General features: G+C 42.5%; 1 long non-coding RNA gene across 3 annotated transcripts in view; it reads left to right on the forward strand.

The window, feature by feature from the left end:
• The first annotated feature begins 515 nt into the window (after positions 1-515).
• LOC133281360 (uncharacterized) overlaps positions 516-26,478 on the forward strand; it is a 32,712-nt gene continuing 6,749 nt past the window's right edge. The window contains exons 1-3 of one of the 3 annotated variants that reach the window (XR_009747486.1): positions 516-620; positions 2,931-3,067; positions 7,633-7,728. This is a non-coding gene — a long non-coding RNA (uncharacterized LOC133281360). Of the gene's footprint in view, positions 621-2,930; positions 3,068-4,848; positions 5,124-7,632; positions 7,729-26,478 lie in introns of those variants that run through there. The other 2 variants (XR_009747484.1, XR_009747485.1) reach the window with 2 other exon arrangements.

The raw sequence follows: 26,478 nt of genomic DNA on the forward strand, positions 1-26,478 counted from the left end.
GGTAGGATTCATCACTTTGGCATTTACAGTGTAGGTGGCTACTTTTAAGGTAGATGTCTATGCTCCCACTCCAGTCGTTACAGGTCCAGCCAATACAGTCTCATCTTCAAATGTGATGACTGTACTAGGAGATCTCCAGTAGCAATAGAATGAATTAATCAGGGAAATAAGGGGACAATATCTCATACCCCACCAAATTGGGTATATGAACCTGCCCGCACAAAATAAGCTCATCTGTATGGTCTGTACAGTCTTTTCTCTCAATTACCCTGCAGCTGTACCTGTTCCAAAAATAACAGCTAGCTCCTTTGCATTTTGTGATTGTGCCATCGTAATTAAAACAAATTCCAGTCTCCAAACAGCAGTGGTGGGAGCCCATCAATTTTATGAGAGAGAATGGACAAATGCTGCTTCCAGATGACGATTTCTCCAGCCTACCTGGTTTCAAATCTATCTTGGATTCCACTTGGTTGCTGTGGAAACAGCCATGACATCAGACTTGGAAGTCGTGACATCGTTCAGTGAATAATCATATGCTGGGGAAGGCAGCAGGAAAAATGAAGTAAACAAATGTGTTTATCCACAAATGCTCCTACTAGGAGGAACCGGGATCTCCAGTGGTAATTTACCACACGGTGCTAATGCGTTTGTTGTAATATATTTCTTAATTCTTCTTTTTTTCCCCCTCCTTTTATTTTGGCTGAATATGAAGGTTCATCAGGGCTGGAACAAACAGGGGAAGCATATTGAAATGAGCATTACAGATCTGTCGTGCTCTAGTTTATGGTCTTTTCTCAGCGATACACAGTAAGTAAAACAAGCACTGATTGAGTCAGCTGCCTCCTGGGTGTTCATTTGCTGTAGTGTGAGGAATATTAATGCTAAGTACATCCGCGTGCATCAGGAAAGGCAGGAGGAGGCAAGCAGATTACCCCGGCTTAGGGGTATTATATACGCGTCTGCAACTTCCAAAGACACAGAGAGGAAACAGTTGCATGGGTTTTTGTCTCTTATCTTCTTACAGTCTTACAGATTTTAGAGATGCATTGCCCTGGAGTTTTAATACTCAGAGTTTTCAGGGGGGATTGTGATTATTATTATATTTTTTTTCTTAAATCCTCCTTTTCTACAGGAATAAAAAAAGGCAAAAAAAGCAAATGCTGAATTTCATCAGGATAAAGAAAAAGCAGATTCCAAGAGAAGAAAGAACAGATGAAAAAGGAAAGTTTGATTAAAATCCCCTCTTGTTCCATGTGTTTGATGTAAATATCTTCACACCTTTCTCTTTTCCTTTGCAACCTCAGCAGAGGGTTCAGCCCATCACCAGGGGATTGAGTTCCAAGCTTAGGGCTTTGTAGTTGCTGCTGCTCTTGCTGCTGTTGTCTAAAGGGATTATAAGCCTTTGTAAAGCTTGTGTTAATACCCTGGAGGGGAAAAATGAGTTTCCAAAGAACCTTTTTTTGTGTATCTCCTGTTTAAGGTACCCTAGCAAAGGAAAAATTAGGAATTTTTTGGCTTCAAGAGTAGGTCATTTAAAGTTCACAAGCAAGGTCTCCAGCCTTTCTGACCTGGTCTCTCCCAGTAGCAGAGAGAGCCTTTGTCGTTGTGTTGCTGACACCAGGACCTGTTAGGAATAGCAATGCACTGCTCTGTTCAACAGGGAATACACTCAGTCTTACAGTGGATTTCTAAAAAGCACCTGAAAAAAATGGATTAGGTGCTTAGCTCCCACTGCATCCTTTGGTAATGTTTGGCTGCTTTATATTCTATACTTCCTCCGTAAAAATCCTCGCTCAGGATCCAACTCCACAGCTTCAGACTTACTTTCTGCAGCCTTTCAAACCCTTCCTTGCAGGAGGATTGGTTTTGAGCCACGTCTCAGTGTTTCCCTTCAGATGCAGTTGGCATTGCAAAGGTGCAGAGCTGCTTGGTATTCAGAGGGTGTTGGTGGTTGTGGGTCATTCGGTATTCCAGCATGAAGAGTGTATTGCTCTGTATTCCAGATGTGTGCCACTGCTCCGTGTCAGGTGGTAGCCAGGGATGTACAGCTGTGGATTGCTCAGTATTCCTAGGGTGCTTCAGGTGCTTAAAGGCTGTCACAGAGCACTTGGGTGCTTGCCAGGATGAGAGTCTTTCAGTATTCACATCTGTCTCTCTAGTAAGGGGTGAGACAGGCAGCCATCCATTCGATTCTCTGCCCTACCAGGTTTTGAGAATAGAAATCAAAACAATGGTCAAAGAGAAAATGATAATGGAGATGAGAGGAAAAGAGACGTGAGGAAAAAAAAAGGAGAGGAAAAGGCAGTTCTTCAGAAAATGAGACCATCGAGCCCTTCACATGGGTACTTTGCAGGAGCCATAGTTTAGGTTTCAATTAAAAGGGGAAAGGCAGTGCATTCCATCTTCGCAAGACTGACTCAAGAATCCATCACAGAGCTATCCAGATATATTCATTATCACACTTTTTGGTACTGGTCAGTGTAAGGTTATGTAATAAGAGGCTCATTCCCCCCCCCAAAGGATTCCTACAGGAGGTAGAGAAAACCCAATGATCTAAGTAGGGAAATACAGCCCCCTGACCCAGCGTCTCACAGTGATCAGCTCTGTCCCTTGGGGTGAACCCATCAGGAGAGTCAGTGGGAGAGGCTGTTCAGACCACCCTTCTCACTGAGAAGGTTTATTGCCAAGAGGGGCGTGGGACTCATTGTTAGACATGGAAGAGACTTTTGGGACTGTAAAAGCTTTGTGATAATCTGTTTGCAAAATTACTTAAGGAAATTTGTAGACATTTTGACATGTTGTGTTTGAGGAAAGCACAACTTCCCAGTTGTTCCTCCCTTGAAATGATGGCAATTTCATAATACTACTAAAATACAATTATAATAATGATTAACATCAAACTTTGAGTTGCTCATTTTTTTTCCTTACAGATTTTCTACTAACAGTTTTGCCTTTTCAGAATAACATTCAATTTTGGGATGGAGAAAAAAGTATCTGAGTTTTTGGATAGGAGAAAATGCTTCCAACACAGTTCTTTCCATAAGACCATCTGCTCCTCTGTTACCAGGTATGATTTTGTAGATGCGTATGCCAGCTACTACAGATGACAAGCCAGCACTGTGTGCAGGTACTTCTGAGGATGCCCAGCACAGGTCTGAACAAATGGGCTGGCTATGGAAGTGGGAGAAGAAGTTGTGTTTTGGAAAACTGAAAATGAGAATGGAATCTAGGAAAGGATGTTATACTGTGATGAGTGTGGAAGTGGTCTGTAGCTAGAATAGGCACCAGTTAAAGCTCACTCTGTCTTTAAAAGGTATTAATCTTTCTGTAGTGTGTAACAGTGGGTCAGGGTCAAAACCATATCTCAGCATTGATAATATTCTGCATTTTTACACAATTAAGTCTTAGTGATTCTCCAGATTTCTCTTCTGCACATCTGTTCTCTTTTCTCCTTTCTGGGTATGCCTACTGATGCAGAAGGCTTTGCATGTATCTTCCCTTTCCCCATCAACCCTTGGCTTTAAAGCACTAAATCAGAGTCCTCCAGATCTGCTACACCATGAAAATATCTAGTGGATATAATGCTTATTCGTGATTCTTGATTCACTCAACTCACCCTCTAAAGGAATCTCTCCCAACATACCCCCCAGTGCTTAGCTATGAAAATTACATTCCCTTCCCTGGGATTTTGTCAGTGCAGGGAACTTCACAGCCTGCTTCCCAATGCTGCCCTGCACTTAATGGTATTTTATGACACATTTTTCAAATCAAATTTAAAAGCATAACTAAGTGGAATTAAATTAATGCCATCTGGAAATGTCAGCAGCACCGGAGCTGTGCATGGCTGGCTTAGCTTCTAAACCTCTGGCAGCTTCCTGGGACTTATTTCTGACTTCACGGAAACAGTGAGCATGGTGATGAGATATTTTTTTTTAACACTATATCTATGGAAGAGAGTGTGTGGGAATAAATAGATGGCAGCTCAAGTCTTGGAAGAGTCTCCTAGGGAAGATATCTAAGTTTAGGTGTAGGTATGCTCCTATGTACAACTGAGGGAAGGAGGGCTAGGAATGGAGAATAAGCATCTGGGTAAGTTTTAGTGTGATGGATGCATATCCAAGAGGTCTGATAATATCCCTGCATTACTCAGGATGACCTTATTGGGTCTGGTTTGGGTTGTTTTTTTATTTTCCCCTCACACCTGCTCATTCCAGGAATGAGCTTACTGCAGTACTAATTCTGATAATGAAGAGGATGATGATGATTTAGAACAGCAAAAAGCTGCATCACTGAACAGAATGCAGTTTGTGCATGTGTATATTTTTGTCTGTGCATAGTCAGGAGAGACTGCTAGTAGCTTTTGAGCTGGAAAACCTTTAATACAACAGAATTCCTATAGAATGAGAGAAGTATGTGCGTGCATGTGCTGGTGTGTGCAGGGTCACAGACCTATGTAGGCTAATGCCTTTGACATCCATAGATGTTTTAAGGCATATTCTACTAACAGAGCCCACATATATATTTGATATGGTGTCTGCATAAACACAGTCTCACTTGTGTACATCCAACTTCTTCCTTTTTTTGTTTTCTATGTTTTAAATGCAGTAATTCCAGCTTTTTCTGTATAGAGAAGATCCCATCATAATTTTAGCTAGAATAGATCCCTATTGCTCCAAGACTACAGAGCACAGGATGGGCTTCACCAGTGCCCAACAGGTTTTTATTCCTCAATGACTTTACATTTACTCACCCCATACAAAGAAGTGTACTTGAATGGATCGATTTTATCTCTACTTCTATTTTTTCCTCTACTTTTTCTACTTCTACTTTTTTTTTTTTTTTTTACAGGCAATACTTGAGATGTTCCCTCCATAGAAAAGGAAGGAATGTCTACTGGCAATGCCAGATTAGAATTGCAGAGACCCAAGCTGTGCCCAAATGAGCTCTGCAGTCTAGCTGAACTATGCAAGTCTCCCCTTGCCCCCAAACATGCAAGCTGCCACTGGACTTCATGGAAGGAGGGTGAACTGTGGTTCTTCTGGGTAAAAATAACACAGATACCAACTGCCACTCAGTCCACAGATAACACTAGAGCTTGTCTAAAGGAACCCCTCATGAAACATAAGTGACTGTTGGTCCATGGCTTCTGTTCTATGTTGTTTGCTTGCTTTTCACCTTTATGGCAGGTACATTTTGTAGTCTTACAGATAACCCTTTCATTATGGGAAATGTCATAAGCAAACACAATAGCCCTCTCCCATAAGAGGCAACATATTCACAGTGGTAACCTCATCTTAACACCATGGTGACTTGTTGAGATTCCTACACTTGTACTACAGGTTTTGGTACCTTCAGGTTGCTTTTATGACAAGAACACTTAGAGGTCAGGTAATGCATTTATACAAGTATATAAAGCACCAAAGATACTGAAGATTCTTTATAAATAATAAAGCTGTTTTGGATTTACTTGGAGATGCAGGAGTACAGGAAGGGTAACGGTGGGGAACCCCAAGCAAACTCTCTCCCCCCCCCAAAAAAGAACCCCAAAAAGGTCAATGAAAACTCACACGAAGCGTAACTAAGCACAAGAGAGAATGATGAAGCCAGAGGAATTCTGTATGTGAATGAGAGAGCTGAGATTCAAAAGGGGAAAAAGAAGAGTTGGTAAAGCTGCATTGCTTATTCTCTGTGGCCTATGAAATAGTATATTAGAAAGATAATCTTTTTCTGGGTGCTTTGTCCAAAGCTCATTTGAACATGGAATTTTATAGGATTTTCAGAGGAACTTGCAGGAGCTAGGATTACCTTAGAATTCCAGAATTTTTGAAAATGTTGAAGTAAAATACCTACACAAATATTCTTTTTCAGCCCTTTAGTTTCTCAAAGCTTGGACTCAATCGGTGTGACACCAGGTTGAAGTAATGTTTCATAAGCTGTTAATGCACTGGGATTTACATCAAATAAAGTGCTGAAATTTTGTGTGCTAGGCAGAGTAAGCCTCATTTCCTTAATTTAAGCATCTAGGTGTTCAACATCGAAGTCTGATCTAGTCTTGCCAGGCTTCCTCTACAGACAGCAGAGAGAAATAGGCTCCCCCAGAAGATGTCTCATTTTGTTCTCAAGAACAGGGTCTAATCTGGGTCAGCTGAATTGTCTCTGGAGGTACCCACAGCCCCAGACTACAGAGAGAGATTGGGGTGATTATCTCTGACCTCTCACTGTTAGACTTCTAAAGAGAAGGGAGATGAATGCCAGCCTCCGCAGCTATTACATTGCTGTGGGTTAGGGTGCTTAAAAATGTCTCTGCTAGCTTGAAAGACTCCATCTCTCTCACCGAGAGACAGTTTCATACTCTTAAACAAAGTACTAAGGCATAAAAGCACAATTCGAGTCTGTTCTTTCTGTAGGGCTGGTTAAAGAAAAGGGCCATATGATGTGCTTTGGATTGAACTGAGGAGCTGACATTGGTATCTGGGAAATGCTCCAGCAGACTGAGCAAGAGGGCTGTGCTCAGTGCCAGCATAAAGAGGTACAATTTTCATGGAGATGCATCCATTTACACCTGGTCTGCATTTGGCATGGGGAGAAGAGAAATTGCCCCTTGATCAGGGCATATTTGACATATTGAGTTATCCCTCTCATGAGTAATGGAGTAAAGATGAGTGCACATTTGATATGTTATAGTGGTTTCCTATAAATATTAAAGCAAAAGGAAACTTCACAGACTTAGAGGATGGAAGCACCTGCAATTCATCTACACAGCCCATACTGAGCCTGAGGTGACTGCCAGCAGCAGGCTTCCCCAAGGGGTCATTAATAGCTCTCTCTGAGCTTTTCCTGCTTGCTTTTCCAGGGTCTTCATGGCTGGAAGGAAAACTTTGCCTTGCTCAGCCTCAGTTTTCAAGGTAGCTGAGCTCTTGGAGCTCCTTCTGCTGTGCTTAGAGAGGATGCAAAATTGACACTGCTGGAGATTCAGACTTGTGTCTGGAAAAGCATTGATCTTGACCTTACTGGAAATAGAAAGGGTTGACTAGAGGTCGTTCAGTTTGCCCACTTCTCTTTACCACACATGTCAAATAGTATGATCTGTAAAGAATGATTCTTCAGGCTGCAAACCACCTGAACATGTTGCATCAAATGATTACAAAAAGCAATTGAACTAAATGCAAATGTACTTCCACATGCTATAAACAAGCAAAATGGTGGGGAAACAAAGTATTGAATGAATACTCCGAGGTTTGGACTCATTTCTGGGTGGATGTACAGGCAAATTGTGACAGAAGCTTCATATTTTTGTTTTGCTTTCGAATACAAGTCTCCATTTTAAAATAGAAACAGCGTTCTAAAGTCTAGTCAATTGGATCAATACACAGAGTCTGAGAGGTGGCAAACCTCAAAAGAAACTCTGAGTTTCCTGTTATTAATCACTAACTTGCTGGTAGAGCACCATGAGAGTCTGGTACACCCCCGTTTCTCCTTGTTATGTTTTCTTGTGTTTTTCTCCTGCAGATTGCAGTGTAATGCATCAAATAATCCCACCAGAGGAAGGCTAATCTCAGCAGGGTTTGCTGGCATCATCTGAAGTCATCTTTCTCCTCTTCCTAACTTACTGTCTTGAGGATATCTTGCTAGACTTTACACTGCCGATTTCTGCTGCACCCCTTAAGAAAGGAGCTGTAATTGCTTATCCAGCTGTTAGATGCTCCCCTCAGTACAATCTGGAAGTAGGTAAACAACTATAGGATATTTATCATTAGGATGCTGAGGAACTGAATGGTGCTGTCTGATTCCTCCCTGGAACAGATCGGAGGGAGCCCTGAACACCAATGTGCTCCGTTCTCTGCTGGCTCAGCATTTGCTTCCAAGTGCATTTCAAAGTCAGATGCTGGGATTTCTCAAATGTACTTGCTGAAAGGAGCGACTTTGACAGCCACAGGGTTGTTAGCTGAGAGGCTGTTGCTGTAAAACTGGGAAAATGATTCCTTTTGCTAGGAATGATACTTGCCTCTTGATTTCCCTGGGTGGTTTTGCACTGCTACCTATCCTAAGGCATAGAGTCAACCAAAAGATGCAAAGACCTCACTGAAGAGCTGAGCAAGAAAAGTGAAGTGGTAAGAAGTATAACTTCACCTTGGTGGAGTTAGCTTCAAAATAGTTGGATAGTAGTGGCTCTAATGACATCTACTCTTTTGGTGTATTTTATCTGTTTATTTATTGTGTTGCTATGAAGAGTAGCTTGAAGAGAGGAGAGTTCAGTCAGGCAGGCAACTGCATGTGTCAAGGAGAAATGTGTCAGGTTAGAACATCTCATTTGACAGAGACAGTTTTGAAAGCCATAGAAGGCTTCCCCCTTACACAGAGATGGGTAATTCATCAGACCTTTCAATACAAATTTAGCAAAGAAAAATATGTCCGAGTCTCCCATGACTTTCTTCTTCAGCTTACATGTGCTTTGTCCACCCTGGAGGAGAGCATAAAGTGCCAGAGGTTAATCTGGGACCCAAGGATTTCTGAAAGGAAACACCTATAGGGCTCAACATCTGGCTGCCCTAGTCACAGAGCAGGCAAAATGAGAATTACACCACAGGAGAGGTAGAAGCTGAGAAAGAGGGGTCTGAAACCTAGCCAAAAATTAGATCCCTGAAAAGGAAGGTATGCACAATAACCTCGTAGGATTTAAATGGTGTATGGAGTACAATACTTAAGTATTTCTATCTGCAGATGCATAAGAATCCACTGACAATGGAAGAAATGCACATCAAAGATATGGAAAGATGATAACATCTCTAGAGTGACCCTTCTTTCCTTGTTTTTATTGCTTTGTAGCCAGCTTCCACTACGCTGATGTCAACCAGAAATTGATACAAAGGAATCTGACTGGTCCTTTCCCTAGTTCTGACCAGTGTGAAACCAAGGGTACTGCTCTTCCACTAGGAACAACATAAGGAGGTAGCTTCCATAATTCATTTGACAGCAGCTTTCCATGATCCATATCACCTCTCAAAAGTGTTCACACCTCACCACAAGTACATATTGTGTGGTTTAGCTGCAGTCAGGGCTCATTACATTTCAAAGACTGGATGTAATCTCAGTGTGCTAACATCCAGCATGCCCGTGAACTAAGCCATGCATGGAGAAACCTATTAGAGCTGTAACTCTTGCTTAGATGCAAATCCATGTGCAGAACCACCGTGTTGGGTGTCCTTTGCAGCATGAATGTTTCTTCCCCCAATGTAGCATCTATCTTTAAGTCTTGTTTGCACCTCAATAAAATTATAAGTGTTCTTTTATTACTGCCATATGTATTGGCAGACACAAACCTCTATCAGATGCCATGAGACTATCTGAAAGTGGCTCTCGAAGGCTTGGCCATAACCAGCTGCAAGTCTACCTCTGCCTACACTCAGGACCAGCTACAAAGCTTGAGAAACCCCTATTATTTCTTTACTACTTTTGCAGACTTTTACTTAGAAGAGTGAAACAAACTCAGTTTCTTCATCACTAAGGTGATTTCAGCTGTTAGTGCAAGACTTTGATGCAGTGGACAGATTCTTGGCTGCTGAACTCTTTCAGAATTGAAATAGGAACAGCAAAATTTGCTTTAGGATGCTATTATTTCCTCATTGGATTGAAAAGGATGGATTAGCACCCGTTATTAACATCCTTGTATGTACTAACAACTCTCCCAAGCACTATTTTAAAATCTATTTCAGTATTACAAAATAATAAAGTCACATTGATTTTGATGGAGCATCTGGAAGAGATTTATCTCCAGAATGGCATTCTGATCACTTCCAAAGATAGAGACTGTGATCCCAATTGAAATGGAAGTCACTCCTGAGCTTAAAAACTTGTAACATCCCTGATCTAGATGCCCATCAACAGAAAGCTTGTTAACTTATTCTTTAAGCACCCAGCAACAGATAGCTCATGTCTATCCTTGCTAGTTGATTTACAAGGTAAAGTTACTTCATCTAACACAGATCTTCTTGCTGCTGGAAATTAAACCCAGTACTCATTGTTTTATACTTTCAGAGAATAGCTAATCCCCAGCTATAGTGTTCTTTAAAATACTAGAATGTTGTATTATGTCATTTCAGTCTTTTCTTACTAAGGTTTAACTCTTCAACTTTACGCATCGGTTCTGTTTGCTGAAACTTTTCTCCTCCTTGCTCCTCTGAATCTCTCCGATTTGTCCACATTATAAAACAAGATGCCCCAAAGACCTCATACTCCAGCTGCAGCCTCCTCGGTGCCCAGCTAAGCAGAATATACGATCTGCCTGGTGTTACTTCCCAGAGCGAGATTTGCCTCTTCTCACTGTTAATTCACATTCACCTTGCACAGTATTATAACCTTTTGATCCTTTTCCACTGTACTCCCATCAAGGCAGTTATTCTCTGTTTCATGGACATAGCCATGATTTCTTCTCCTTCCTAAGGAGTCATTTGCACCATTGTCCTATTGAATTTCATCTTGTTGATTTCCTACTGCTCCTCCAAGGTATCAGAATCATTTTAAATTCTAATCCTGTCTCCCAAAGTGCTTGCAGTCCCTTCCAGCAAAGTGTCATTTGCAAATTTTATAGATGTGCACCTTAGTACATCATCCACATGGCTAATGAAAACGCTGAAGTGTGGGACTCCAGTTCTAATGTCCTTCCAGGGTAAAGGAGAACTATTCATTTGTGACTTCTCAGCCAATTGTGGGCCCATCCTCACCTAGGGGAAGTCCTCTAGACCATATTTTCCTAGTTTGCTTATAAGAAAGCAACATGGGATCTTATTAAAAGCAAAACACATCACTACGGCTGCATCCTCCTAAACCACTACTGCATGTGGCTCTGTTAAAGAAGAGAATGATATCAATATGACAGGATTTGTTCTTTGCAATCCCATGTTGACTGCACCTTTCATAGTTTTATTACCCTCCAGGTTCTTACAAATTGATTGTTTAATAATTTATTACTTTTCTGAGTTAAAATAACTAGTCTATAATCCCCTGGATTCACCTTTCCCCTCTTCAAATATAGGCATTATGTTTGTCCTTCTCTGGCCCTCTGGGCCCTCCCCAGTATCAGTGAGTAGCTGAGGAACACAGAGACTGCAGTAGTGATTTCCTTGAGAGTTTCATGTGGTTAGTCTGACTCACATACAAGTCATCTATATCCTTTTTAACCCATTAGTCTCCTGTGGTGTAAGATTACTGTGGTTCACAAGATTCCCATTATTTTTTCATGGTCACCTACACATGTTTTAAGTCTGTGTTTCTCCATCTACATCCCTTCTAAAGTCTTTAATTTGGATGTTGAACTGCTCCCATTCTCTCCTTGCATGCACTCTTCTTTTGTATCCATATCAGTGGATCAAGGCATCATGCACTTGGTTAATTCTTTAACTTGTCAAGTCTTTAAAGATATCTTTGTGTGTCTGTGTTGGTCTCTTGCTTTTCTTCCTGCACTGCTGTAATTTACTACTGTACCTTTAACATTGTCGCCTTTAGCTGCTGTCAGCTATCCCGCATCAGTTCCCTGGTGTGAAGTTCATTGCTCAGTTTCCTGCATTTGCTCCACTCTGTCTATTTTTCCTGCTTTTCTGCCTTCACTTTAAACTCTGACTCCAATAGGTTTGTGCTCACCATTTTCACAGAGGTTTATTTCCACCTTCCAACTCTGACCAAGTGCTTCAGGTTAGGACTACATCAGTCGTTTGTAGAAGATACGGTGCTAGAGTGTTCATTCAGGATTGTTTGTAAGTCAGTCTCTTCCCATATTATTCCTACCAACCATTATTCCCTATCAGGCCTTCAGGAACTGATTTTAATTGGATATGCCATAAAAATTAGAACTTGTGTAATTAAATCCTTCAAGTCTGGCAGGTGAATAATTCAGCTCTCACATGTTTTCACCCACCTGTGATATTTTATTTCATCTGTCTGTACTAGTATGTATTGTAGGTTGCTATTCCCTATAGGAAGCCATTAGTTTACACAGGTTTCTTAAGAATCACACAAACCACATTAAGGAAAAAAGCACCAAATAATCATTACAAACACCAACACACTGTCATATTACCTAGAAGGTAAAACATACTCAAACAAAATGTTTTGAAGCCTCCTTACCCTGTGCTTTGTGCCAAAGAATGAAGTTTGCATCCAAATATCTCAATTTGCCAAGAGAGCCCAATTTCTTATCGCTGCTGGTAAACTGATGTCTTCCCCAAACAACCGAGCTGCAGGACAGGCAAAGCATCCTCTCTTTAAACCATAAATCATCCCTTCAATTGGTGATCAGATGCTGTGTGAGAGACCTAGCAGGTGTCAGTTCATCACTGTGTAATTGAATGCAGCTTGCTCTGATGCATCCCTGCCCCTAATCTCTGCAAGGTGTTGGAGAATCAATGCAGGCCTCAAGTGTGACTTACAGTAGCAAAGGGGAAAAAGAAACAGGAGAATGCAGAAGTTTATCTTCCTCCAGAGCAGTGTCTGGGTGACAGCTGAGGCAACCTGAGTTGAAAGGCATTTCAGACATGCATTAGGATGGTTATCTGACATCAGAGAAACTCCTAGTCACTGGCTGTCCTACCTCATCACTGTCAGTGGGTAGAAGGAAATGGGTGTACATGGGATTTCCACTACATGGACTAGAAAAACGAATGAAACTTGTGTGACATGCACTCTTATCTCTCTCTCTTGATCCAATATCTCTCTAGCTCATATCCTTGATCTTTGCTTTCTCTTTTCCCTTCTCGCTCACATAAGGTGTAGGTACACCACCATGAATGTTCAGAAAACCATGGTTTGGTGTAGTCACCCTGTAAAATTGCTGAGAATTAGATGAAATGCACATTCCTTCGGGATAGGTATTTAGGCCTTGGATATTTTGGTTTCCTCTATCAGTCATCTAACTCCAATTTAGGCGACTAACTCCTATTTTAATCAGCAAAAGTTAGGTACTTAAATATCTTTGAAGAGCTGGTCCCCAGCGTCTTCCAGCTACAGGATCCAATCACCAATTCATCAGGCCTTGGATCCAATCAGCAGTGATTGATTTAATTATGTCAACATTCTTTCCACTCCTCCATAATTTCCTGTCCCTGCCCTTTATGACTTGGAAGAAGCAACCCATTATGATAATGCAGTATTCCTACTGCAGAAAACTATGCTGAGAATGAAAAGCAGTGTTCTACACAGACCCAAGAAGCATCCATAGTGCAGCATCAGTGTCCAGGCTGCTATTTTGATTAAATTGTTTATCTATAATGCAATGCCACAGTTTAAGAAATTAAATTAGTTCAATTATCCTATTTAAGGAGATAACTCTCCTGTTGCCACCACTCCCATAATTTTCTGCATTTCCATCTCTGAAATTATCCATTTCTAGGCTTTTTTTCTCACCCGTATGTATCTGAAAAAAAAATATCCTTCAAGGTATAATTAACTTTTTCATTCAGAATCCTAATTTCCTCTCTCAGACATTTTCTGCAGTGTTTAAACTATTTATTATGCAAATTTAGAGAAGTCAAAATATGAATTATGTAAAAATCTACATACTGGAGTTCTCAGCTAATCACCGCATCTCTGTGTCTTGCAGTTCAAGGTAACCAAAGTGCACAGAGGGGAGGGTACAGGAGTCCAGCATTCAGCATAGGAAGTTTTTTCCTCATGTTAAAGACATCCTTTCCCCCAGATGACATAATTTTCTGTCATCTTTTTAATGATCCTTTACAATTCTGAGTTTGGGGTAATTTCTCATTGCCCAGCACTGTGTTTGCCTTCCTTCACGTTGTGCTTCCTTCATCTCTTCTACAGTGCTCTCAATAAACTCCAATTGGACACGTGAAAACTTGCAATGACTTCTTACGACTGCTGTATGTGTTCACTCTTGGTGTTAGATTTTCCTCTTTTACCTGACCTTGCTTCTCTTGCTTATTCTTTTCTCTTGCATTTATTGGGTTTTATGTTGTGATCTTAACATTGTAATTTTGAGTGTGTTGTGTACGTGTGTACTTATCAAAAGCATTTGTCTTTACATGTAATATAGGCTTTTGCATCATCATCAAGGGTACTGTTTTCTTGTGATGAAAGCTACATGGGGCTCCAAGCCTAGACTAAGGCCTTGAAGACATCAAAGGAAAAAGGTATTTGCAGTCCCAAGGACTTTTCAATCTCTGCTTATTCTTTCTGCTAATTAATAGCACATCAGTGGCTATCTATCTGTCCTGTCAGCAGGAAGATGTTCAAAAGCCCCTCTAGCTTTTCAGTGGCATATTTTCTTGCGTATCTATTTTAACCAAAGTGGAATTATATTGCTTGGAGAAACCTTTTCTCCCTGAATGGATGCAATGTGGAGAAAATGACAGGAAAAATTATGCTTTTATTTATGTTTTGCATATGGGATTTTTATGATTCATTAGCACAAAAAGTGGACAAGGTCTGTGGGGTTAAGTCCAATGAGACAACTGTTAAACAAGTGAATTGTTAGAACTAGATCTTCTGATTGTATAAGGCTACAACACCTCATTGAAATCTGTTCTGTTGGGTTGACAACTGAAGTTGGATTTTCTAATACATAAAGAGTTTTCAAAGGGCTTTCTCCAAGCAAATGGAACTTATTTCCCCTAAACTTAGCAGCCAAAAGGTCAGGTTTTCAGGCTAATCTACCAAATTCAGTCATCCCATACTAAATACTTATCAAAATAGGTGGGATAAAATGTCATTTTGGAAGTTTCCTGTATGTTGCCTTTATGTAAAAATAGACTGGACTATATATGTTCATAGACTAGACATCTTGAACAGCCTTTATTGACCAACGGTAATAGTTGTAGAGGAAGAGAAATGCAGTTCTGATTCAAAGGGAAAATCCCTTTTCTAGGCAAATTCTTTGGTTAGGCTTCAATTTGTCAGGGCCTTAAAAATCAGTAGCATTTAAGCACAGTACATGAATGTGTTGCTGAAGCTGTTTTCACATTTGAGGCCAAAGACAAAGATGTATATGCTTCTGGAATGAAGTTTGACTAATAGACAAATACTATTAAATGTGTGCAGCTCAAGAAGGAAAGCTCATGGTTGGTTTCTGGGAAGACTTCTCTACCTATGAGTCTGAACTCTGTGCTTTGTCTTGCACTTGCTGTCTTGTTGTATGTACATTTTAATCCATGCCTTCAGCCACCAGCCCTGCAGACTGTGGGGAAAAGCCTGTAGGTACAATCAGGAAACAGGGAATGGAATTTGTGAGCATGGAAACCAAAATACTAAGGTTCTCCCTGTGAAGTCAAAGAAGATTTTTTAGGGACTTTGGGATTTTATTCTGTGTGGGGTCATAAACCTTTCTCCAACAGATTCCTACAGAAACTGAAAAAGAGACCAAGCCTGTCTTCATTATGACCCTGTCTGTTTCAGTATAGCTTAGTGAGGAAGATGGGTCTTGCAGCCTCCTAAAAGGAGAGGAAAAAGTATTGTTAAAGACTTTAATAGCAGCCTCTGCATTTCTTTGTGGTCAGCTTTGCCTCATTACGAAGGCACCCTGCACGGTCTTTTCACTCATGCACGTGTGTATTCAGGAGGTAGAGGAATTTGGTTTGATTTTTGTTTCCTTCTCCACTCTTTTGGATGTCAATAGCTCCAGAAGAAAAGAATGTTCACAGCAGCCTAGCAGTAACCCCAGTGAGCTTAACTGAATCCCTAAGTCAGGCCGGCTGGGACTCAAACCTGCAGATTCAGAAGACCTGGTGGGAATGACAGACTGTGTGGTTTGGTCCTCTAAGCCATCCATTTAGTCTCAAAAGTTCAAACAAGCAGGCACCAGGGGAAGAAATAATTGCAGGAGAAGTCCTGAGGTGGGACATCAGATAGAGATGGGAAAGAAATCACAAGTTAAAAATCTCCTCCAAAGCCAACCACAGGCCAGCAGCTCTGAAAAGCTGAGTTCCTCATCAGGGATTCTCACTATCACTTTTATTTCTTGCTTTTGACACCTGGTCTATCATGTCAGGAATTCTTCTGGCTGTTCAGCCTCCTGGCAGATGCAGTGTGCAGCAAATGCCTTCCCAATGCATCTGCCTCTGTCCTAGCAGGATGCAATGAAATCCCGCTGTGATCGGGAATGGACAAGTTGAAGGATGGATAAAACAGATGCTGGGAGGATGAGGCTCAAACCTGTGTCGAGGAGACTTAAAAGACTGGCTCTAGCAGATAAAATATGTGCAGCAAGTGGATCAGATATGTCAGTTCAAATCTTATTCATCTCATCAGTAGCAGCTCGGCAAGTTTGTTGCTCTCGCTTCTTTTGCTATGTTTTGTTTGGGATGTCATTAACCTGCTTCCTGCTTTTCTCTGCATTTGTTTGTGCCTCACTTTGGCAGCTAGCCAGTAGAAAACAGGGCTTTAATTTCACCAACTGTAGATCGTGTCCCAGTTATTAAACCATAGTTATTGCTCTGGTTACAGGGTTTTGGTTTAGACTTGTTTTGTTTTAAAAGTGCAAGGATTTTAACTCTCAGGTTGCCAGAAACCAAACTGACTTCCCAGCCTCAGGTCCCCAGTTCAAAGGCAAGATGCTGCTTTGGAAAGGGTCCTGGTCACTGTAGTCTGCACTAATGCTGTCTGTAGTGATGCTGCCTGGGGCTGAGTCTGCCATTCAGTATGCTGGTGAGCACGCTAGCTGTGGCTTGAGGTGACATACTTGTCCAGGGGGTGAGAGGTACTTTCGTATGTCAATGCCTTCTGGATGCTTTCTCAGTCAATGGGTGAAGTTTTATGACACCGAATAGGCATTCATACTTCTAAACCTAAACTCTCTAACTTGGAGTGGTTAAGTTGGTTGCTCAGCCTTTACATGTTGTATGGTCAGTGAAGAAAAACCCTCTTCCAGGAGACAGTTTAAGAGGGGACCTGAAGCCCCCATGCACAACCATTTCTGCTTGTGAACTCTCAAGGAATACCTCAAAGACAAGCTATCTAAACTTCAGGGTTGTAAATCTTCCCCTCTCCTAAAGCAGAAACCAGTTTTGCAAACACAGACTCATGGTTCTGCATCTTGGAGTTTGAAAGAGGGTTTTAGGCATCTGTGTCCTTATTTAAAATAGCTCTTGTGACTGCTGGAGCATGGACCTGCAGATAGGAGCAGCAGAGCTGAATAATCCACATTCGAAGTTGGGCTCGGTCCAAGTTACCACTGTGAAAATTCTGGTTGCACAGCTCAGGCAGAACACTGAAGCAGTGCTTGAGAAAGGGGCTCTCATTTTGTAAGCCTCACCACTATCCAGCGATACTCTTCCTTGCCTAGAGCTTGGGATGGGACAGGTCTGACATGAAAAGCAACACATAAATATAGCAAATGGTTCTGTCTTGCTCACAACAAGATCTTTATGCAAATATAAAGAGATATGCTTTATCAGAGGGCATAGTCAGAGAAATATTCTTTTAATTGCCTATTCCTTCAGTGAATATAGTCCAAATTCTGTAATTATGCAGAAAACCATCTTCTCACCTCTGTTACTAGCAAAAAAACCCCATCAATCCATTGTGTTTCACCTAGTGACATCTCTTTTCTCCATGGAGGTGCTAAGATGGCTCATTCAGTTAAGAGATATTACTCAGAGGTTCACAATCCATCAACCTGGCATAGAGAAGATGGATGGCAGTTTCTTTTTAAAGACATGTTAGTTTACACAAGTACTCCGAGAACTGTATTTCAGAGCAACCCATTCAAAACCAGACAGGAATTGTAAGAGGCTAAAGTAGCCCTTCAATTTTCCATATCACAAAGTGTACCTAACGTTTCTAGCAGAGCTGCTATCCTAATTAAAGCCTAGGGTGTTTTAAAGCACAGGCAGAAAAATACCATTATATGCTATTTCTAGTCTCCACTGAACATATCACAATCCCATGACAAAGAAGAGACACAGAGATATTAGGCCCCAGAAGTTGGATATGTTTAGGCTTTTAATTTCCCATTGAAATGGTTTCAATAAGGATCCAGGATGGAGGAAATCAGAACCTCCACAAATGTCATTTATGGGCCAGACAAAGGTTTTGGTCCCTACCTCTTATGAACTCCTTGGGTGTTTTGGGAAATGCTTGTGCTAGCTCGCTTTTCACTTCCCATTCATTCTGAAGTTCACTTCTAAACTGGCACAAGCCAAGGCAAGGAATTATTGGTGTCCCTTCAACAGAGCGGATGCGGGAACCAGATGGTGCATAGCTGTTGGGCTGGCAGGGCACACAAAGTGGAATTTCAATGTCAATGAGCAGCTAAATGACTGAGGGCTCATCCACACACACAGTTTATTCGCTGGTCTGAAGACATCTAAACTGAACTGTCACAAACACTTAGTGCAGAGCTACTGCTGTGGCTTCGAGATAGCTGCACATTCTGCATTCATACTTCAAGCAAACATGAACGTAGACTGTCTTGAATCTGGTACTTGCACCTATTTTCTAGGTCACATTTTCATAACAAGTTATCAATTGTCCTCTAAACATCAGACTTGCCTTTCTTCAAGTACAATTTTGTTACATTTGGGTTTTTGAAGATCTTTTTCCCTTGTTAGTGTTAATAGTATTTTTGAAGCATGTAAAATGTTGTCATAGAGTTCCTGGTTATTTACTTTTTGCTTTCAATCCCTTTACCCAAATGATTGGGTTCACAACAGCTTTCATCTTTGTGAAATCAGCCCTGTGTATGTGCATATCTGTGTGGTTTGGATGTAATTCCATTTGCATGTAGCAAGTGTAATCAAGCCTATGTCACTCGCATCTAAACAGCTCTGACTTTCAATTCTGTGACTGAATTCTCTTTATCTGACAAGATGAGGTCTAGCACCATTTTCCCTCCTGTTGGATGAAACACTTATAAAATTAGGAAATTGTCATCTTCGTGTTTTAAAAAAAGGCAAGGATATTCTAGTTCTAGCAGCATGAGATCTCTTTTATATGCCATTCATATTAAAGTCTGTTTCTTCCTAACTATACTAGAGAGATATGCAAAGGAATCAAGTCACTCTCTGGCCTGCAATGAATAGTAGTCAGGACCTGACTTGGTCTTTCTGTGTGAGAACATTGCTTCAGATCACTTGCTTCTGAGTTTTCAGAGACTCAGAAACAGGCAGGGCCAGTTTTGACATAAGAATACAGCCCTCCCACTTTTGTTTGCCTGGTTTTGCTTCCAAAACAGATTGTAACCAGTGCTTTTAACATTGCAGTCATGTAAATCTTCCCATCAGGTTTCAGTAACACCAAAGCAGGTCGAATTCACGCTCATATGTGAGCAATTCCTATTCCTTCTTTACTACCCAGAATCTTCACATTGGCTGCAGGGAATTAAAGAGTTTCTATTCCTTCAGTTCTCTTGGTACCTCGATTAATCTGGCTGTCAACATCTTGATTACCAAGGCACCTTGCATGCTTTTTTCAATCATGTACATGTGTGTGCATGGGGGAGAGGAACTTGTTTGGATTATTGTTTGGGAATGACCAAATCAGCACATCCTTGGACTACCTTTCTCTCATTTCTTGAGAGAGAATCTAAGCAAGGATCTCTCTTTTCTTTGGCTTCTTTCTCTCCTCCGCTGCCTCCCCTCCTTCTCCTTTATATATACACAATTTTCTTTTAATCTATGCTATAAGTACATCCTCAGTCCCATGTAAATCCCTATTCCTTTCTCCTAATTGGATCATCAGAGATAATTTCCTACATAAGAGCCTAAGAGACTAGAAACAACAGAACATTTCCAGTTAAGTGAAAATTAGTCTGTTTTCCTTCTCTTTGGGGTGCTCATTCTCATGACACTAGTCAAGTAGTAGGTCACCACATCCTTTTGGTGCTGGTGGTTACTGAATGTGTGTTAGGGCAGTACTGGTTTCAGTACATTCATTTAAACACCATCAAATTCAGTTCCCTGCCTTCAGAATGGTCCCTGGTCACTACATTCCCTTTGAGGATGAGCACATTGACTTCATCCACATACAGGCATGGCCTCCATGCCGAGCCCCAGCAAACAGCAAGGTCCAGTCCCTAGCAAGGTGCTGACTCACCGAAGGGTTTCCAGTAACAGATTCTTTCCTTAAAACCCTGTGCTTTTAAAAGCAGATGAATAATGAACTTTAAGCCACATTTCTGCAGCTCAATGGTGACATCCAGTGACTGGCTCGGTTATTCCCAAGCGTGTATTCTGCAGAGGCAAGCCAGCACTGTTTCTTGGCTCCGAGAGCAGCTCACATGTCTCTTGCAATCGCATCGTCTTCATACTGGAAAATGCTTTAAAACAAAATCCCTGTTTAGATTTACATAATCACTTAATTGCAGGGTCTCACATCTCCTTTCTGCCCATTGAGCAGCACTCTGTACAGCAAGCAATGTGTCCATAAGCTGGGCTCACAGTCCTAATATACCTGTTTTAAAGGGCTTAGCTCCGTTGATGAAGGAATTCCAGCCTTTTAGCCTGGATTTCATGAGCAGCAGCTGTTTGCCTGCCTTGTGACCTGAAACGACCTGAAATTTTTTATAACTCAGGTCTGGAAATTATTCTTTGGCAGTTACACCATGCATGCCTGAGGATACAGGGGTTGGTGGTGCTCTCCTGGGTTACGTGGGAAGAGACTCAGTGGGAGTAAAGGCAGAGAAAAGGGGTGACATGTTGGAAAGGAGCTGAAAAAAAAAAGATAGAAAAGGAAAATAGAATGAATTATAGGGAATGGGGGGGTGGAATAAAAACAAACTTCTGGAGGCAAGCTAGAAAAAGTTGCAAAAAGAAACTGAAGGGAGAAGTGGAGATGAAGCAGGAAGAGCTGTCCCGATCTCAGCAAGAAAATCATGCCATTAAGGGATCTCAATACAGTGGAGGTGGCGTGTATTGAATATGCTCTGTCAGTGCAGCAGCACCCGGCTTTCCACGGTGATAAATGTCATATGTCTTTGCTGACACTTGATAAAGGTTCTGTCTATCAGCGGTGCCAGCCAGAGGGGCCAGCTGGCTCAAGCTTAACCTTCATCACAGCTCTTTCAAAGAGAAGTCCCAGAATTTTCCTCTGTTTCACCACTCCTCTTTGGAGATGCTTCCCCTCTTCTCAGCCCATTCCCCATGCTCACATCAGTGCTTGCTGGCAGTCAGCTTAAGAAAGACCACAAGCAGCAGAAATAAAATTGTCTGATTTAGTCACCCAAGGAGAGACAGGCTGAGGGTGGACTCATAGAATCATAGAATGGTTTGGGTTGGAAAGGACTCTAAGATTATTCAGTTCCAATCCCTGCCATGAGCAGGGGCACCTCACACTAAACCATGTCATCCAAGAATCCATCCAACCTGGCCTTGAACACTGCCAGGGATGGAGCATTTACCACCTTTTTTGGGCAACTTGTGCCAGCACCTCACCACTCTCACAGTAAAGAACTTCTTCCTTATACCTAACCCAAACTTCCCCTGTTTCAGTTTGAACCCATCACCCCTTGTCCCATCACTACAGTCCCTGATGAAGAGTCCCTCTCCAGCATCCTTGTAGGCCCCTTCAGATACTGGAAGCAATCCAAGCAAGGCTCTCCAGTAGGAGGGAAGACATGGAAAAATCATGGGAAAGTTAAAACAAGGGGGAGGTGGGGTAGGGGTGGGTAAATAAGGCAAAAAAAAATGCATTGATCTCCCCTTTCAAACTAGTTTTGCAGTTAATGAGTCATTGTGCTAGCCAGTTCCAGTGTTAAGAGAAGCTTGCTGATTTACGCTGAGAGGATGTAGCCCTGTGTCTCATGAGGGAAGAGGCACATGGTGACAGAGACACTGAAAGACCAGATCAATGGAAGTGTTATTATATACTTCAATATACTTAAATATACTTTGGATTCATCTCTGAGAGTGCTGGGAAGTAACTAGAGGCCAAACACTTTTCATTGGAAGGCCAAAACATCCTTTTTAAATACAAACATTATAAGGCTTGTAACCAGAACTGGGAAGTGCAGCCTGGCCACATTGTTAACTGCATTTTAGAGGTTAAACCAAAAAGGGAAGGTTGTTTGTCTAAGGTGAAAAATCAGCAAAATGCCCAAGTACAAAAATAGGAAGCAGCTGGTCACCCTGCAATAAAAACAGGCAGAAAACATCACAGTTGCACAACAAAATGAACAAATCCAAAGCACCTGGATTGCAGCTATTCAGGAAGTGAATTATTCAGCAAGGATAAGAATAAATCACACATTAGCACATCAGGTTAATATGGCAGCAAATAACAGGAGAACAGGGTTATTTAGGATATAGATAAATTCTTGTCAAGGGAGGTCATTTTTTTCCTCCCTCTGGCCGCAATGAGACAAACATACAGTCAGTTCTGAGTATCTCAGCATCAACAATGTATTGACAACTTGGAGGGAACTCAAAGAACATCTTCAGCGATGATTTAGGAACTGGAGGGATTGATTTACAAGGAAAGATTTTACGATCTAAGTGAACAGATTCATCTCTGCTATAATTCCATTGATGACAAAGGGCCAAATCTTGCCCTCAATTACAACAGTGTAGATGTGGTGAAACTTCACTGGAGTAAAAAATATGAGTTTATCATTAGGAAAATAAAACCAAAAAGGAGTATCTGTTAGATTCCAGACATATCTCTGTGGAGAAGTAGTAGAAACTCCAGTGCTTGTGACATTCAAGATTAACCAAGATAATAGTATTGACTAATACTATACGGAGACCTGCAGTGACAAGGGAAATATAAATACCTAAGTGCCATTTCCCCATATTTTTATGATGATGGTGATGGCTGCTATATGAAAGGAGGAATCCACATCTGAAATTAACATCCATTAACTCTTTTAAACACAATGTATTTTAGTACAGACAGAAACAGTGGCTGGAAAAATCCATCTTTGGCAGAGCCAAAGAAAATGAAGAGAGTTTTTAAAGTATTTTAGGGATAAAGGAAAACCTAACAATAGCATCAGCCTCTCACAACATGCTATGGCTGGTGATGATAAAGCAGAGATGACAAACTGTTAATAATGATGGGGAAAAGGGCAATTCTATTCAATAACAGTTTATAGACTGCAGCATAAAGAGACGGCTCTGAGGAAAGCCTTTAGAGGATGCTTGGAGTAAGCTTCAGGTTGATTTGTATTTTGAAGTATGAAGATGATCTAGTCCTCACTACTGGAATCACAGAATTTTAACAATAGGTTGTATACTCTAGTGGGGAAGAACTATTACCCCTTCACTTCTATCTCTAAGACAAAACTAATGTCTGTAACAGGAAAAAGCTGGTGATTTAGGAAGAAGGGAGGGGATCTGAACAGGTTTCAGAGGTTTTTATGTCCTGGTTTAGAAATAAATCCAGGCAGTTAATGTGCACAGTGTGGGGGAAGCCAGGCACAGGAACAGCCGTGTCCATCAGCACACAGATCTGGAAGGTAAGAGGGCTCAAAATCCAAGCAAAAAGCACATTGCCTTAGAGCAGCTCTGTGTATGAGTATTGCATCTGACTGCAAGAGCAGGACCTCTTGCAGAGAGAGAAACCAGAAGTACTAAATACACAGTCGTGTAGATATGTGAGCTACCCCACCAATTCAAAAACAGGGCTAGGGATGGCTACAGGGATCCCCAGTCCTAGCCAGGGGCTGATAAGTAGCATTGATACAAAGAAGTTCTAACAAAAATGTGTGGTAACTGAAGAAAATATTTTAAGGAAGAATGGAATGAAAAAGGAAGGGAAGGATGAAAAGACCATGCTTACAGGGTGTCGTGGTTTAAACCCAGTCAGGTAACTCGTTCATTCACTCCCCCCCCTTCTTTCTCTCCCCCTACTCCCGGAGGGACGGAGAGGAGAATTGAAAAGAATGCAACTCCCACGGGTTGAGATAAGAACAGTTTAGTAACTAAGGTATAACACAGATCACTACTGCTACCACCAATGATAATAATGATAAAGGAAATAACAAGGGAAGAGAGTACAACACCTCAGCACCAGCCGACCGATAACTTGCCCCCCTCAGCCCGACCAAGCACCGACTGATACCTCCTCCAATCCTGCAGTCTCCCAGCCCTTCCGGCTAACTCCCAGTTACATCCTGGGCATGACGTGCTGCGGTATGGAATACCTCTTTGGTCAGTTTGGGTCAGGTGTCCTGTCTCTGCTTCCTCCCGGCTTCCCCTCCTCCCTGGCAGAGCATGAGCCTCACAGAGTCCTTGGCCAAACCAAAACATCGCTATCAGTTCTGTTCCCAGGCCGAAAGTCAGAACACTGCACTGCACCAGCTACCAAGAAGGAGAAACATGGCTGCTACTGCTGAACCCAGGACATTATCCACCCCTTATTCCATACCATTCACGTCATGCTCAGATCCCACATTTTCAATATACCATCACTCTTATCTAAGTGCATGGACCAGTAGCTATAAAGCTGCTGAGTCCATCTGGTCCATGATTTCAGGCTCCATCTCTTGTAACAGTCTTCCAGAGCAGGAGAGACTGTGTGCAGTGTTCACACTCATGAATAACCTGGGCAATAGTGTCCATTGCTAAGTCCACCCCTCGATCATGAGTCCATCTCTATGTTGCATCTCTGCTCTGATGGCCTGAAGTGCCATGGGCCCACCAGGCTCAAAATAATTCACTGTCCCCTTCAGCAGTTTCTGCAGCTTGTTGCTGGGGACTCCACACAGCTGCCTTCCATCTCCGATGCTTTCAAAGCACTGGAGGGGCCCAGTGGACTAGATACTTGCCCATACTGTCCCACACACCCTGCCACTCATGGCTGTCCAGCCTTGGGGAAAACCTCTTGGTCCCCCTATATTGTCGTCTAACCCCAGACACAACCCAAACCTGACTCTGCTTAACTTCTGAGATCAGACAAAATGGTTGTGGGTAGAACACAGCCTGTGTGTGTGCCAACATGCTGATCCCCATCACAATCAGCAGGCAGGTCCCAAGGATACCCAAAGGCCATTCAAAACCCTCAGAACTCTCAGTTGATGCTGCTGTACTTGTCACTGGGGCTGGTGTAGCTGCTGTGCTTGCCGGCTCTCCCACCACCAGCTTCTCTTTTCCTGAGTCCAGCTCTTCCTCCTCTGCCTTGCGGGGAAGTGCTGCGTGGTCTCCTGCATCCTCCTGGGGCTCGGCGGGCGGCTGCCGGGGAATGCTCTCGGCCGTCGCGGGGCTCGGCTCCTCCGCCGCCTTCTCCCGCTGCTCGGCAGCCGCCTCCTTCCTCTCCTCGACCGCCCCGACCTCCTCCACCGGCAGCCGTCCCCTCGCGGCCTCCGGCCCCGCTCCCGCCGCCGCTTGGTCCCCGGGGCCGCTTTCCCGGGCCGGTTCGGCTGCCGCCGGCTCCCGGGGCCGCTCCCCCTCGGCTCCCCGCAGCCTCACGAAGATGGAGAGTAGGGTGAGGGCCAGGCCGGTGAAGAGCAGCCGGACGGCCAGGTACAAGTCCACGGCCACGTCCGTCCCGCCCTGCTGCTGGGGCCCGCCCGTATTACAAGTCATTGCCATAAAGTACAGTGAGACAAGAACCTTAGCCCAGGCCCCACACTTGATAAACACTAACACAGCAAATACCGGCTCTACGTAAGTTACAACATTCTGAAGCTGTGAGATCAACAAGAACAACTCTGAGAGCCAATAAATCAGCATTGCGACGAGTGACTATTAATCCGGTCAGATCTGTCGTTATCTCAACCCTTCGTGCCCCACGTTGGGCGCCAAAAAGAACTGTCGTGGTTTAAACCCAGTCAGGTAACTCGTTCATTCACTCCCCCCCCCTTCTTTCCCTCCCCCTACTCCCGGAGGGACAGAGAGGAGAATCGAAAAGAATGCAACTCCCACGGGTTGAGATAAGAACAGTTTAGTAACTAAGGTATAACACAGATCACTACTGCTACCACCAATGATAATAATGATAAAGGAAATAACAAGGGAAGAGAGTACAACACCTCAGCACCAGCCGACCGATAACTTGCCCCCCTCAGCCCGACCAAGCACCGACTGATACCTCCTCCAACCCTGCAGTCTCCCAGCCCTTCCGGCTAACTCCCAGTTACATCCTGGGCATGACGTGCTGCGGTATGGAATACCTCTTTGGTCAGTTTGGGTCAGGTGTCCTGTCTCTGCTTCCTCCCGGCTTCCCCTCCTCCCTGGCAGAGCATGAGCCTCACAAAGTCCTTGGCCAAACCAAAACATCGCTATCAGTTCTGTTCCCAGGCTGAAAGTCAAAACACAGCACTGCACCAGCTACCAAGAAGAAGAAACATGACTGCTACTGCTGAACCCAGGACACAGGGCATGAAGATACGAACAGAGCAAGGGTAAATCTGCTACAAGGCACATAACAAACAAGAAGTTGATTTTGCTGTGACACCAGCCTTTGGACTGAAGACTACTCATGGTCAGGAAGGTGAGGAGCTCATTTAAGTCCACCAACTATTACAGATCAGTCTGGATATTAAAAACCTACATTAAGAAACAGTTTGGAAGATACCACATAAATGCTAATAAAAGTAATAAA

This window comes from Pezoporus flaviventris, unplaced genomic scaffold (assembly GCF_033815535.1).
Source record: "Pezoporus flaviventris isolate CSIRO_AGI_PZ_B2104156 unplaced genomic scaffold, CSIRO_AGI_Pfla_v1 ptg000097l, whole genome shotgun sequence".
NCBI classification, from domain to species: domain Eukaryota; kingdom Metazoa; phylum Chordata; class Aves; order Psittaciformes; family Psittacidae; genus Pezoporus; species Pezoporus flaviventris.